Source organism: Kogia breviceps, chromosome 17 (genome assembly GCF_026419965.1).
Source record: "Kogia breviceps isolate mKogBre1 chromosome 17, mKogBre1 haplotype 1, whole genome shotgun sequence".
NCBI lineage: Eukaryota > Metazoa > Chordata > Mammalia > Artiodactyla > Physeteridae > Kogia > Kogia breviceps.
This window is the reverse complement of record NC_081326.1, coordinates 16409693-16423600: the sequence shown is the minus strand read 5'-3', so window position 1 is coordinate 16423600 and position 13908 is coordinate 16409693. Positions and strand designations below refer to the sequence as shown.

The 13908-nt window shown below is 43.9% G+C and overlaps 1 protein-coding gene across 7 annotated transcripts in view; it reads left to right on the top strand.

Annotated features, from left to right (window-relative positions):
- Positions 1–13908, top strand: part of C17H8orf89 (chromosome 17 C8orf89 homolog) — a 160310-nt gene that overhangs the window by 127764 nt on the left and 18638 nt on the right. The gene's annotated exons all lie outside the window — the stretch shown is intronic.

Genomic DNA, 13908 nt, shown 5'->3' with positions numbered 1-13908 from the left:
CTGGTCCCTACACTTTCCAAGAACCCATCATTCTTTGTGCTACAGGAATCCTGGGAAGATTCTCAAATAGAAATGTGCCTGTTTATAGATATCACAGCAAACCCTTATCAGGCTTTTAGTAACATCATCAGTTTCTGGGAAGAGAGGAAGGCTTTGAACAAGGTCTGGGTTGGGGTGGAGGAAATGAGGAAGAATAGAAAGTTAAGGGAAGAAAAGGTTAGGGAAGATTCTGAGCCTAGGGACCTCCTCCAACATGATGGATGTTCCAATAGCAACCACACACACACACACACACACACACACACACACACACACACACACACACACAGGACAGAGGAAGAAAGGATTAGTGTGAAGATCCAATATTATTAGAAGTTATGGGGATATAAAATGAAGTATAGCAGATCCTTCTCTTTCTTCTCTGCCTCTCTTGTTCCTCTACCCCTCAAGCAATGTCTTCTTAGCACTCAGTCGGCATTTGGCCCCAAAGGGTCTCAAGCTCCAACATCACAACAATCCTGGTTCAGTACCCACTACAGCCAACACTTGTTTCTGTGTCTCTTAACTCAAATCCCCTAGAGTAGTGGCTCCAAACTCTGGCTGATCACTGAAATCACTTGCGGCTTTCTAAACACAGATTCCTGGGGGTCCATCCCAGGGACTCAATCAGCATCTCTGGCAAAAGAGTAGGCCAGTATCTCTCTGTTTGGGTGGACTCTGTTAGAGCTGCTGATTGGTTGCTCTGGGATCAGGTGTCCATCCGAGGACACTGAGCTGTGGCTGGGGTAGGTGGAATCCAAGACACACACGTGGGGTCATTTCAGCGTTGGGATCAGGACAAACAGAATAACACATCTTTGTGACAGTGTTCCTTCCAATCCATCCTCTACTGGCCACTGGAAGTTTAAAAAAATTTTATCTATCTGATCATACTCACTCAGAGGATTCCCTATCTTTTTTTGGATAAGGATAAAAATCCTTAAAATGGTTCACATAGAGAGAGAGATGAGGGCTGGAACAGAAACAAACAAAAACACATAGGAAACACTAATTGCAAAACTGAGTATCTAGGGACCTGAATTACCGTTTGGATTCTGCATCATCTTGTCAGTCCTATAACGTCTCTGGCCTTAGTTTCCTCACTGTAAAAGTATGTGGTTGGATAAGATCATCTCTAATTCGCTCAGCTTTAACATTTTGATATTTCTTGGCTCTGCACCACGGTTTGGGTGATAAGAAGCCATTCCGGGGTCGGGGGAAGGAGTTAGTTGGAGCAACATGGGTCATGAATACTTTCACCTCATATTAACTGGGGAGAAGTAACAGTGAGAAGTCAGTGGTAATAAGGGACTCTCTTTGCAAGATCCTGATCAATTCTTGGCATCAAAGACAATAAACAGGGCTTCCCTGGTGGCGCAGTGGTTGAGAATCCGCCTGCCGATGCAGGGGACACAGGTTCGTGCCCCGGTCTGGGAAGATCCCACATGCCGCGGAGCGGCTGGGCCCGTGAGCCACGGCCACTGAGCCTGCACATCCGGGGCCTGTGTTCTGCGACGGGAGAGGCCACAACAGTGAGAGGCCCGTGTACCGGAAAAAAAAAAAAAAAAAAAAAGACAACAAACAAACAAAACATATTCCTTCTGGCTTTTAAGGACACAATCAAATGATGCAAGTGAAAATCGGGATTCTGAGACGGTTCTTGCAAAAGACTCCTTCTAAAGCCTGCTTATGAGCGTGTCCAGGTTTCAGCTTGGAGAGTATATGGCAAATGTTGAAATAATTTAGTCCCAAACAAACTGAAGAATTGATACAGAGAAATGATATGAAACTAACGACCAAGAGAAAATTAAACATTACTATGGATGACTGGTCACATTGCAGCTCATAATAGTCATCTGAGGGTAGATGAAATAGCGTGTCAACATTTCATTGGTTGGATGATTATAATGACTCTTGTAAGTTGATGAAGAGGCTTGAGCTGCAATTTTTTAAGGAAGTTCAGAAATACTTCACTCGTTTCCACTGATCAATGTGGGTGTCCCTGAGGTCAAAGATGGCCTCCATCACTTTAACATGCTTGGACCTTTAACAATTTCCAACTAATCCATAGCAGTAGATGGAGGCCAATGGTTGGATGGAAGTTGCTCAAAGACTCTTTCATCCATTATCCCACTCGCGCCTTCCGTCTACTTTGGAGTTTGCCCCCAGTGTACCAGAATGCCCTTCTCTTCTGCAGGCCAGCCTTTCTCTCTCATCATTCAACCTACTATGAAATTTTACCTTCACCAAGAACGGTGTCCTTTACTAGATGGATCGGGGCTGATGACTTTTGATTCCTAATACTTAATTAATCACTCCATCTTCTGTGCTGCCACATCATTTTATAAATACTACTATTATAAGACTTAGAGTATTAGTTATATTGATCTGCCCATCTAGGTTGTATGTTTCTTTATAGCAGACCTCATGACCACGTGTGTTTGTATCTCCCACACCTACCGTAGTGGCCAGCACACAAATACTTAGAGAAAGAGAATTATATCAATGATGGGGGGGGGAGAGGGGGAATGGGGGAGGGGAGTTACCATCTCAGAGGGACTTTTACTCCAATATATTTTATAACAGTTAAAATGCTACACGTTGACAATGAAAATATAGCAGAACACAATGCGGTTTGAATGCCAGTGATTCCAACAGAAAAATACTGGGTAGGAAATATTTATTTTGAATGGTGGTGCTTAAGGAAAAGAGAACAAGCTAGTTTAAATAAAGGAGGGTGAGGAAGTAAGGAGCTTCGGAAGAGAGATCCTGAGTGATCTGGGGGGTCGTTCACATCTCCACCCAGGTCAGGTTTCAAAGCACGTGGCCTTCTTTTTCCTAGACATGCCCATTCTTCTGGATTTCCATCATATAAGATAATGTGCAGGCTCATGAGGTAGGTAGGAGGAGGAGCAGAGAAGAGAATGAGAATTTTTAAAATGCCTGGAGGGATCTGAGCAAGTTGGAAGGAAAGAGGAGGGAAGTTGCTATGGGTTGAATTGTGTGCCCCCTTCCCCAGATTCATGTGTTGAAGTCCTAGACCCCAGAACCTCAGCATGTGCCTTTATTTGGAAATATGGTTATTGCAGATATAGTTGTTAAGATAAGGTCATGAGGGTAGGCCCTGATCCAATATGACTGGTGTCCTTATAAAAAACAGAAATTTGGACACAGAGACCGCACGCAGGCAGAATAGCATGTGACTATGAAGCTGACCATCCACAAGCCAAGGAGAGAGGTGTGGAACAGACCTTTCCTTCACAGCCCTCAGAAGGAGCCAACCAACTGACAGCTTGCTTTCTGACTTTTGGCCTCCAGAACTGTGAGACAATAGATTACAGTTATTTGGGCTTCGCTGGGGGCGCAGTGGTTAAGAATCCGCCTGCCGATGCAGGGGACACAGGTTCGAGCCCTGGTCCGGGAAGATCCCACATGCCGCGGAGCGGCTGGGCCCGTGAGCCATGGCTGCTGAGCCTGCGCGTCCGGAGCCTGTGCTCCGCAACGGGAGAAGCCACAACAGTGAGAGGCCCGCGTACCGCAAAAAAATAAAAATAATTTAAAAAATGCTGTCTTCGGGCTTCCTTGGTGGCGCAGTGGTTGAGAATCTGTCTGCCAATGCAGGGGACACAGGTTCGAGCCCTGGTCCAGGAAGATCCCACATTCCGCGGAGCAACTAAGACCGTAAGCCACAGCTACTGAGCCTGTGCTCTAGAGCCTGTGAGCCACAACTAATGAGCCCGAGTGCCACAACTACTGAAGCCCGCACGCCTAGAGCCCGTGCTCTGTCTGCAATGAAGAGCAGCCCCCGCTCGCTGCAACTGGAGAAAGCCCGCGCTCAGCAACGAAGATCCAACGCAGCCAAAAAAATTTTTTTAAATGTCAGTTGTTTAAGCCACCCAGTTTGTGGTACTTTGTTACAGCAGCCCTAGCAAATTAATCTAGGAATGAAAGAGAACGTGTGTATACACGTATAAGAACGATTTCTTAGGAGGGAATGAACTGAATTGTGAACTGTGAAAACAGAGGGATGAGGGCGGGTGACTGGCGAAAGCCGCGTCCGATGAAGAAAAAGAATCAGTTCCCAAGGCCAGCCAGGAGATGGCGCTGTTGATCGGAACAGCTCGCAGAGGCGGGAGGAGGAAGCCGGTGGGTCTTTCCAATTTGTCAGATATTTGCAAGTGGAGTAGCCCGGACACAGTAATTGCTGGACATGCAGTCTACTGCCAAGCTGTGTCCAGCATCCTCGGTGATTCTTGGAAGGCTGTGAACAGAGAATGGTGGGAAATCTTTCTGATGATTATAATCTAGACAGGCGCACAGGGTGGTATGTGGGCATGGAATTTAAACTTTTGCTGCATCTGAGTGAAATGCAAACTCCTAGAGGGTTTGTGACAGTGGCTGTACCATTCTCTTTGCACAGCATCTTACACAAAATTAGAAGATGATTGTTCATTATGGTAATAATTTTATCCTTTTGAGCTTACTAAAAAGAGATCATTTTTTTCTTAAAAAATTACATTTTTAGGTCAATAGTATTTACATCTCTTTGTATTTACCTCTACTTAAATCTCTGAGGCATGCTCCCATTTACTTCTTAGAATATTAACAGCTAAAATTTTAATGTAAAAATTATATATATGAAGAATCCAACAGTGACCAAGTAACGATTGGTGCTTACAAAGCGTTTTCACATAACAGCCCTGATATCAAGGTAGATCTTACTGTTCCCGTTTTACAGGTGAGGAAAACTGAGACTCGTGGAGTTTAAGCAAGCAGGGAGTAGCAAAACAAAAGCACACTAAAACCCAGTTCTTCTGACCCCAAATTGAACATTCTCTATCATTAATTAAATGTTTGAGAATTTTAGGAACCGTTGGAAATACAAATCAAACCACAATGAGATATCACCTCACACCTGTCAGAATGGCTATGATCAAAAAACCAAGAAATAACAAGTGTGGGTGAGAATGTGGAGAAAAGGGAGCGCTTGTGCACTGTTGGTGGGAATGTAAATGGGTACAGTCACCATGGAAAACAGTATGGAGGTTTTTCAAGAAATTAAAAATAGAATGATCATATAATCCAGCAATTCCACTTCTGGGTATTTAGCCAAAGGAAACGGAAACGCTAACTTGAAAAGAAAACTGTAGTCCCATGTTCATTGCAGCATTATTCACAGTAGCCAAGACATGGAAGCATCCTAGGTGTCCATCAATGGATGAATGAATAAAGAATATATATACACACACACACACACACACACACACACACACACACACACACACACACACACACACACACACACACACACACACACACACACACACACACACACACACACACACACACACACACACACTGGAATACTACTCGGACATGAAAAAGAGGAAATCCCACCATTTGGGATAACATGGTTGGACCTTGAGGGCATTATGCTAAGTGAAATAAGTTAGACAGAGAAAGACAAATACTGTACAATCTCACTTATATGTAGAATCTTTAAAACAAAAAACAACTGAGCCCATAGCTGCAGATGGTGGTTGCTAGAGGTGGAGGGTGGGAGGTGGGCAAAACAAGTAGAGGTGGTCAAAAGGTATAAACTTCCAGTTATAAAATAAATGTCATGTAAATAAGGGATGGAATGTACAGCAGGGTGACCATAATTAATAATACTGTACGTGGGGCTTCCCTGGTGGCCCAGTGGTTAAGAATCCGCTTGCCAATGCAGGGGACACGGGTTCAAGCCCTGGTCCGGGAAGATCCCACATGCCGCGGAGCAACTAAGCCCGTGTGCCACAACTACTGAGCCTGCGCTCTACAGCCCGCGAGCCACAACTACTGAACCCATGAGCCACAACTACTGAAGCCCGCTCACCTAGAGCCCACGCTCCACAACAAGAGAAGCCACTGCACTAAGACCGCACACCGCAACGAAGAGTAGCCCCTGCTCGCCGCAACTAGAGGAAGCCCACACACAGCAATGAAGACCCAATGCAGCCAAAAATAAATTAATTAATTAAAGAGAAAAAAAAGATCCCATTAATAATAATAAAAATAATACTGTATGTGCACTTGAAAGCTGCTAAGAGAGTAAATCTTAAAATTCTCATCCCAAGAAAAAAAAATTTGTAACTAAAAAATTTAAGGAACTGATAATAGGAAATGTACCACAGGGTTCAACGACTTCAGTTATTTAATAGTCTATGCACCATTTGTCGAGCTATTTATCCTAAAAAGCCTATGAAATTTTAATAGAAATCCAGCGTTGATTGTATACTTCTCCAAGTAGAAAAAAACATAGACTCTTGAAATTGCACAGAACAGGTTTGAATGTCTCTAGTTTGGGCAACTTTTTCAATGTCATCAAACTTCAGTTTCCTTAACTGTCAAAAATAGTAGTAATACTTGCCTCATAAATTTCAACAAACTAAAATACATTAAGAATGTAATATAGTTCACAGTACCAAATAGGCCTGGCTAAATGGTAGCTCCCTTATTCTCCACAAATAAGAGAGTATCTGGAGGCTTAGCGTGCAAAGAACATGTTTTCTCTCAAGCAAATGTCTAGGATCAAAGTCAAAGTCGCAATATGCAGCGTGGACTGCCTCACAGCCACACAGGGCTGCCAGGCACACCAGCGAGCGCACTGGTTTCCCACTTGCTTCTTAGAACAAGTGAGTAGGAACATTCCTCTTCCTTGAAGAGGCACATTTCTCCCTGGCTTGTGGGGCAGGCAGTTCTGAGGGCTTCATGCCCTTTGCTGACTTAGAGGGAGTTTCCACACAGGAAGAAAGAACAGTCTGCTATAAAGATCCCTGCTGTGGCTCAAAGAAGGTGATTTTACCGTAAAAGGAGTAAATTACATGACTTCTTTAATGTCATTCAGATGATTTTTCTCCTTTTCATTTTGTAAGCTTTGCTTACTATTCCACAGTGTTTCCTCACAACTCAGGCCCAACTAGGCACAAGCCAGAGCTTCAACGGTCCTAAACAAGGATTGCAGGGTGGAAGTCTTCTGACTGTGCCTTTTTAATTTCAGCATTCCATTTTACATGAACCCCTTCCATGCAGAGGAATGTTTATGTAGTTTACACGATGTTTAAGGTATATTAGTTCATGAATTTTAGAGCTGGTCATATTGACCAGGGTTCAGCCAGCCCTTTTCTGTGAATATCCAGATAGTAAATATTTTAGGCTTTGTGGACTGTATAGCTTCTATCTCCTGCAAATACTCAACTCTGCCCTTGAGAGTGAAAAAAGCCAGAGACAATATGTAAACAAATGGTTATGGCTGTGTTCCAATAAAATTTTTACGGACACTGAAATATGAGAGTCATTTAATTTTCACATGATACCAGAAAACTCTCTAAAAACTTTTTTTCCCTTAGTTCACAAGCTATACAAAAATCGGCATAATTTGTCTAGACCTGAACTAGATGATTATAGTCATAGAATCAGTGGTGGATCCATCGAAGATCTTAGCTTCTCAAAGCCCTTCATTTGATAGCTGAGAATCTGGAACACAGAGAAATTAAATACTTTCCTCAAAGTCATACAGCTAGAAGAGGTATGGGTCAAAATTCCCATCTCCTGATTTATTCAAACCGTGTCATTCTACCATAATCTCCCTGACTCATACACATCCATGCAGGCATCTATGATGAATTTGTAATTAATCTGTGGACATAAATGTCTGTCTCCAAGTAAGCCCCTTTTTCTGTTGTTTGTTTTTTTGCGGTACGTGGGCCTCTCATGGTCGTGGCCTCTCCTGTTGCGGAGCACAGGCTCCGGACGCGCAGGCCCAGCGGCCATGGCTCACGGGCCCAGCCGCTTCGCGGCACGTGGGATCCTCCCGGACCGGGGCACGAACCTGCGTCCCCTGCATCGGCAGGCGGACTATCAACCACTGCGCCACATAGGGAAGCCCTCCAAGTAAGCCCTTTTGATTGCAACTTGGAGAGACCTGGACTCTGCAAAAGGACCTTCAACTGTGTTACTTGCAGCCTAATGTTAGGGTCAAAGAAAGCATGCAAGACCTCTCTGTCATGACTTATATCGCTACTAAACTTGAATATTAGAATCTTTGAGCTAAAAGGGTCATTGGAGATTGTCTTGGCTCACACCTTCAAGTTATATAAGAGAAATCAAGGTCCGGAGAGCCTAAATGAACTGCGCAAGGTCACTCATTGGCAAGATCTAGAAGACAGGTCTTTGGACTCCTAGTGCAGAGCTGTTGCAATTGTACCTTATGGTCTGACAGTTTATGATTATGAACATGAATAGTTTATGAAAAGGAATTTTATTGCTTATAATTAAAGCATGTCTTTTGTGTTAAAGTCCAGAGAAGAAGTATAATAATCATCATTAATTCCCAACTTGTTCTAATATATCAGGAACTAAACTAGGCATTTTCCTTCTTTATCTCCATTTTACAGATCAGGAAACTGAGGCTTGAAGGATTTCCAATAATTTATTCCATGTTACGTAGCTAGTAAGTGATAGAACCATAGTTCAAATTTACTTTTCTCTTTAAAACCTGAGTTCTTCACTTTCCACGTCACCTCTGTTGGGTGCTTTTGTTTTAAGCCACAGAAATTTTTGCAACAAACTGGTATAAACTATAAGAGGGATTTCTTGGGACAGGGAATTGAAAGCTGGAAATGTGATTTCAAGTGTCATTCAGAGTCTTGTGGGTGGTGGTGTGATGAACTGGGAGATTGGGATTGACATATATACACTAATATGTATAAAATGGATAACTAATAAGAACCTGCTGTATAAATAAATAAATAAGAATTAAAAAAAATAAATCAGAGCCCTGTGACCCCTGGCTCTGCCTTCCCTGGCTTGTTGGCTAATATCTCAGGTGGCTTCACATAGGCCACATGTGTCCTCACGCACAGCCAGTGAGGGCAAAGGTGAAACTGAGTCATCTGTGGAGCGAACAAACATCCAATCCTGGGGCTCTGATTGGACTAATCCCTGGACTGGTCCATAGTCTGAGGATGGAATTAATCCTCAGAGCTCATCACTGGCGCTTGAGGTGAGGTTAATCCACCCAAAATGAACTGCCGTCACGTAAGAGAGGGAAAGGGTTCTCCTTCTGAAAAGGAAGTTTTAAGGGCTGTTAGAAAAGGAGGGAAGAATGAAATTTTATTTTATTTTTTATCTTATCTTTCAGCCATGCCGCATGGCATGCAGGATCTTAATGCCCCCGACCAGGGATGGAACCCCTGCCCTCTGCACAGAGGCACAGAGTTCTAGCCACTGGGCCGCCAGGGGATTCCGAGAATGAATATTTTATGGGCAACAAATGAATTTACTTTACCGCCTTCATACCCACCCCATTGTATTGATAGGGTCAAAGACACAAAATTGGTACCATAAACCTTGATAATGGTGTCCTTGACTGCTTGCTATAAGGTGGTAGGGGAGGAATTGCTCAAGGTCCGTGAAGCATACCAATCTTCAACAAGCAGATTTGGATTCTTGCCTGTACTTTAGGCATCATTAGATGAATAAGTATCAGTCTATCAAGGCAGGACCTTCCCAAAAGGTATGCGAGCTTTTCCTGGAGGCTAAATCTGCACTTTGCAGGGAGAAAGTAAGGGACTGATAGTGACCCAATCTTCTAGAACCCAAATTCAATCTCCCCTTGCCTGCCCAGCTCCGGGGTCAGTCATCTCAGGCACTACCATCACCACCTTTTAGAATAGCCCTCATCACAAAACACCGTGATGACCGTTACATGTCTAGTGTCTCCAGGAGACCTCAGCCTCCTTAGGGAAGGACCAGTTTTTACCCATCTTTGGCCCTCAGCCTGGAGTAGCATCTCATCCACAGAAAGGGGATGATTAGAACCAGAGACGCAATGCCAGCCATGAAGGGAGGGCTCGGCTTGAGCCCTGGAGTGCTGGAGTGGTCACTTAGCTCCTCTGAGCCTCCCGTCCAATGAAATGAGAAAATTAACAATATCTGCCCCATGGGATTTCCAGAAAAGCACATTATAAAGTGTTACTTCTTTCCATTTTTCACTAATTCTAAGATCCACATTTTCATGTGTTTTAACTTCTCTGAAACTGAGATACATTCTTGCAATGGACTGAATGCTTATGTTTCCCCCAAATTCGTGTGTTGAAACCTAATGCTCAGGCTTCCCTGGTGGCGCAGTGGTTGAGAGTCCGCCTGCCGATGCAGGGAATACGGGTTCGTGCCCCAGTCCGGGAAGATCCCACATGCCGCGGAGCGGCTGGGCCCGTGAGCCATGGCCGCTGAGCCTGCGCATCCGGAGACCACACCAGTGAGAGGCCCGCATACCGCAAAAAAAAAAAAAAAAAAAAAAAAAAAAAGGTACAAACTTCCAGTTATAAGATAAGTAAGTACTCGGGATGTAATGTACAACATGATAAAGATACTGAACACTGCTGTACATTATATATGAAAGTTGTTAAGATAGTAGATCCTAGAGTCCTCATCACAAGGAAAGAAACTTTTTTCTATTTTTTTAATGTTACATCTATATGAGAGGATGGATGTTCACTAAACCTATTATGGTCATCATTTCATGGTGTATGTAAGTCAGATCATTATGCTGTACGCCTTAAACGTATCCAGTGCTGTATGTCAATTATATCTCAATACAGTTGGAAGGAAGAAAAAAAGGAATCAACTCTTCTATTTGTCAATCTCAAGAGATTGCCTCGACAGCCCTCAGAGCATCCTGGATGCCTTTTATAACTCCCTATCCCTCCGACGTGTATCCAAACCTTTGGGGAAATGATTTGTATTTTCACTTCCACATACGCTAGTTACAGTGTTTAGTACAGCACTTAAATCTTACTCGTCCTTACTTGCCATTACCATCTTACCAGCACTGCTACCAAGCTTTAAGTAACGGGAAGAATTCTGCAATGTCTTGGAAGGAATCATTTTAGTTCTGCTCTGGTTTTGTCACTGATTAGCTACATGTCTAATCTCTGTCATCTGCAAAACGGGGGTGCCAACATTTCCCTCACAGTTATGCAAGGTCGAATGAGATCATATATGTGGACTTCCTTTAAAATTACTGCATTCTGAAATCTGGTGAACAGAAAAGCCTCTCTTCCCCTCGGTATATTTACCAATCTTGGGCAGCTTTCAAAAACCACGCTTCAGAAGAAAGGGTGTCTTTTAAGGTGCATTTGATTACATCCTACATTCACCACACGATCACTGAGATGATTTCTGTTCTCCAAAAATCTACAAGACGTGGACAACAAAGCGACTGTTACATTTGACCAGCACCGGGTTTCCGGTAAGAATGTGAAATCCATTGCTTTAAAAGTCAGTGTCCCCTTGACTTTGCCTTCCGGCAAGAACTACTTCCTTTGCAGGGGCCTGCTCAGGGAAAACTTATTTTGATGTTTTCAAGACAGAGCAAGATTTAACTTGAAGCTGTGAGTTTCTTTCAAAGTCACTTACCACAGACAAGCACCTTTTTTACGGTTGTTGATAAGTAGTAATCATTTACATCCGGCCCTCGGTATCCTCGGGTTCTACGTTGGACCAGCGAGCGGTTGATTGAATCCATGGATACAGAACCAGTGGATACCGGGAGGGGGAGGGGCAACTGTACTATGTCATTTTTTTGTGTGTGTGTGATATGCGGGCCTCTCACTGTTGTGGCTCTCCCGTTGCGAAGCACAGGCTCCGGACGCGCAGGCTCAGCGGCCATGGCTCACGGGCCCACCCGTTCCACGGCATGTGGGATCTTCCCGGACCGGGGCACGAACCCGTGTCCCCTGCATCGGCAGGCGGATTCTCAACCACTGCGCCACCAGGGAAGCCCTATGTCATTTTATATAAGGGACTTGAATACCTCCAGATTTTGGTATCTGTGGGGAAGGAGGGAGGGAAGGGGGCTTCCCTCCTCCACTGCCACCCCCATACTGAGGGACTACTGTATTTGCGGTTTCTTCTTTTTAACTTTGTGCTTTCCCCTGCTTTGCACACTATTAAAACTGAGTTTGTCTGTTACTTGGCTCAGGCTTAGATTATGAAGCGGGAGTGGGGTAGGCATTAGGACAGTACCTAATAGATATTTAGTGCCCACTTTGTGCTCAATTTAGCCACATCACCTTGTCTCCATAGACAGCTCACAGCAATCTGAAAAAGTTCAGTGTTCTATATTTGAGATGAAGATACCGAGGCAATTTGTCCAAGATCATAGAATCAGAGCTGGACCCAACCTCCCTGATCCCAGACCCCCAACATTTTGGTTTTGATTTTAGGTTTTGGTTTTGTCTGAGCATAAGGGGGAAAAGGGGGTGAATAAAAAAGTATTTGAGCAAGCATTTGGCATTATATTTTTAATTCTCTTAAACCGGAGATCAGCTTCCACTTTCTGTATGTGAAAATGAATTTGTCAGTGGATCATTTTCCTTTACATTTTCCTAGATTCTTCAGGCATTACAGAACAAGTCTCTAGCTAAAGGCATTCCATAGAGCAGACAGCCTTAGGGAAGGAGTGGGGCATAAAATACATGAATGAGTTAGTACAAAGCTGCTAATAAAACCTACAGCACAGGTAAAGGCAGAGGGTATAATTTTCTGACAAAGCTATTTAGTACCAACTACCAAGAACTAAAAATATAAAAAAGTAAATATTTTTAAATTAAATTGCAAAAAGAGATTTACCTAAAGAGGAAAGCAAAAACATTTCCAAGCCTGAGATTTATTAGTGTAAATAATCACAAAGAAAGGATTTCTTTTTTATTTTAGAGTATGTTTTCTTTGGACAGTGAAAAAAAAGAATTGCGCTGTGCACTTGTCAAACTTCACTTGTGATTACAGTTAGTAAGATACAATTCTTATAATGTATTCAATCTTTTTCATTTCACAACGTTTTTGCTTATTTTTAATGTGTGCTTATTGTATTGCTTTACTACTTTCATAGCAAAGGTTTTTTTTTCTTTTGTTACTTTCCTCGTCTCTAAAGAGTAAAGGGAATTCCTCTTTGAGAAGTCTTTACATGAGAAAGGAAAAAAATTAGCTCTGAAATTAATTTGATTTCTCAGACTCACAGATACAGACAACTTTATATTCCTGGTTTCTTACAAAAACCATTAATAGTTTAAATGATTTAAGAACATAAAATAAAATGAAACTTCCAGGATTTTCGGTTAACAAAAAAGTACAGAAAATACAATATATTTGGAGAGGAAGGTGGAAGAAAATGTCTATGGAAAGTTAGGCTGGCACTTGATTAAAGCGGATTTCTAAAATATCACCAAGCAGAATTTCTTTGGGGAAATCTGCATTAACAGAAAGCGGAGCACCGTTTATATTCTATGTATCATTAACTGCTTCTTCTGTGAAGCAAAGTGGCATTTTCCTGGGGCAGGAAAATCCCATTATAAAATGCTGCAGGAGGAAAGGATGCTTCTTCAGTCTTAGCTCTCGATTGCGTGGCCCGGGGGCGGGGGACTGGTGGCCCGGGAAAAGCGCAGAGTGGGCTTCCTGGGCGAAGCCTGGGTGACCCGCGCGCACGGTGCGGCTGAGCCCCGCACGGGCACATCAAGCGCTATTCGGGCTCTTGGCCTTGGAGTCAAAGTGCCCCACTGGCTAACGTGTCCGCAGACGTCAGGAAGCTGAGTTGGGAACCAGGAGATGTGGTGGCCGCCCTGACGGGGCTGCTGGCGGCCCGGCACCTCGCTGGGCCGCTGGGATCCCAGAGCACCTGCTTTTCCGCTGCCTCCGGGCGGGGTCGCCGCGGGGAGGGCGCCGGGGCCCGGAGCGTCGATCGCGGGCGCCCTGGGCTGAGGCGCCCTCCCCGCCCGGCTCTGGACGGGCGCGCCGCCAGCGCTGGGGAGGGGCGGCGGGAAGGGCGGG